Source organism: Rousettus aegyptiacus, unplaced genomic scaffold (genome assembly GCF_014176215.1).
Source record: "Rousettus aegyptiacus isolate mRouAeg1 unplaced genomic scaffold, mRouAeg1.p scaffold_m13_p_9, whole genome shotgun sequence".
NCBI lineage: Eukaryota > Metazoa > Chordata > Mammalia > Chiroptera > Pteropodidae > Rousettus > Rousettus aegyptiacus.
The window spans coordinates 56,061,821-56,064,241 of NW_023416312.1; the positions used below are offsets into that span (position 1 = coordinate 56,061,821).

The 2,421-nt window shown below is 37.1% G+C and overlaps 1 pseudogene; it reads left to right on the plus strand.

Annotated features, from left to right (window-relative positions):
• The first annotated feature begins 2,087 nt into the window (after positions 1 to 2,087).
• On the plus strand, positions 2,088 to 2,215 carry LOC118608578 (annotated as a pseudogene).
• Positions 2,216 to 2,421: the final 206 nt, after the last annotated feature.

The following is a 2,421-nucleotide window of genomic DNA, read 5'->3' on the forward strand; positions in this document are numbered from 1 at the left end:
CAGTCCAGTAAATCAAGCATCTCTACACCCTTTGGCTGCTTAAACTAGGGTCAGTCTAAAAACAATAACTTAAAAGCAAACTTATACTAAAATGACATTAATTCATTAATCATTTTGTTAGTTGGGTGCATTGAGAACTTGATTGAAGTAAATTTTAATGGGAGGATGTGAGAAGAATGTGTTTACCAAAAAAAAGTCTGGAGTCCTTGGAGTCATCTTTGACTCCTCTATTCCTTTCCATGTTTAATTCATTAGGAAATATCGTTGGTCTGTTTCCAAAGTATTTCTGGAATCCAATCACTTCTCACCATATCCACGGTTACCAACCTCGTCTTTACCACTATTAACTGCAACTTCCAACAGGTATTCTTGCTTTTATCCTTTTTTATTTATAGTGTATTTTCAACTATAAAAAAACAAAGTGGTCTTTTAAAAGTGAAAATAAGATCACATTGTCTGCTCAAAATATCGCAAAACATTTCTACTGTAACCAGAGTTAAAGCCAAAGTGTTCACAATAATCCATGAGGTCCTATATTATTTAGGCCCCACAATCTCTCTGACCTCTTTCTATGTCATTCTCCCACTCATTCTCTCAGCTCCAGTCACACAGGGATCCTTGCCAAGCATGCTATCCCTGTAGGGGCCTGTTCCTTCTGCCTGGAGTTTTTTCCCCCAATATTCATTCGTCTAATTCACTTCCTTCTTTCAAATCTTTGCTCAAATTATTTTCCTCAATGAAACCTGCCTTGATTACTGCAAATTAAGGTTCATTAAGGCCTGTCAAACTATTTTTTCCACCTTGGCTCTTGTAATTCTCTTTATTATGCTCTACGTTTTTTTTCTCCTTGATATGTTATATATTTACTCATTTATTTTCTTTATTGTCTGTCTCCCTCTACTAGAATATAAACTCCTCAAGGATAGCCATCTTTGTCTGCTTTAACTACCTCGAAAAATGTCTAGCACAGAGTAGGCACTCAAGAAATAATATTGAATGACTTCCGATGGAGATAGCAAATCCATGTGGTATGGAGAAGGTTCTGGGGAAGCATGAAGTTATTGAAGCACAAAAATCTTCAAAGTATGTGATACTCATTTTACAGAGTACTCTAGAGAACTTAAATGACTTGTCGTACAAGGTCGCACTGATAATAATGCCAAAGCACAACTTTCACATATGTCAGTATGATCTCAAGTCAGATTGTTACATGTCAGATGATGCTAGAAGAAAGTTATTTAAGCATAAAGTTTATCTGTATGGAAAACCCAGAGGAGATAGTGTGACCTAGTACCTAAGATAGCATTCTAATTAGAAGTAAGACCCCTTGAAGAGGAAACAGATATCAGGGTAGAGGAAAGAGATCCCAAAGTATAGATTTTCAGGGTAGTGATTGTAACTCCCAGTAATTTAAACTGACTGGCCACTGTTTAGAAATCTGGAGCTCCCAAAAGGGAGGTAATACCTCAGAAATTCTTGAGTAGGAGATGTATTTACCCATTCCTTGACTCAACTAAATTTCTTTGAAGCCTGAAAGTTGAGACACCTGCCCAAAGGAATTCCCTGAAGTCCTAAATAAAATTCAGACCCAGAGTAGTGTGCCAAGATTTATCTTTCTCTCAGGAAAGGGAGTACTCAACACATCTTTAATGGAATTTGAGATTCTTTAAGGTCTGTCAAATTAGTCAGAATGCTTTCCCATGGAAATAGATATCACTTCCTGTGTGTACCTTCAGTTACTTTTGGAATTATTATTAAATGTGACTTCCTGGGATTGGACCCACTCAGAATTACATTGTAGCTATGGGAGCCAACACCACTCTGTCCCTACTTGATTGATGTGTCCCAATTAAGAATTTTCATGCATATACCTGAACTGCCCAGATTTAACTCCTGAGGCATTCCTCCTCACCTCTAATACCATTATATCACCATCACCTCCACGACTTCCCAGAACAGGGCAGATTGATGAACTGTAGAAAATGTGATACAACTCTTAAAAATACACAGACTTACAGAAATAATTTGTGGAGCATGAGTTACAATTCTGTTTGTTTTATGATGGGATTTAAATATATATATATTATTTTTATGGCCATTCCACCCTGAACAAGCCCGATCCCATCTGATCTCGGAAGCTAAGCAGAGTTGGGCCTGGTTAATACTTGGGTGGCTTGGATGGGATACCACCTAGGAAGACCAGGTGCTGTAGGTGTAAAAAATAAATAAAATGAAAAATAAGGGATTCTAAGCTGACAAGGTCCTTGCAATCTGTGAGGTCAACCAAAGGTTGTCTCGCCTAGAATTAATATATATTCATCAAAATGGAAAAGGAAAACAAAGAATGAAAAAAAATGGTGTTAGCTTTTGTTGTATATCAAGGCATCCTGAAACTTAGTGGCTTAGAAGAATATTTATTGG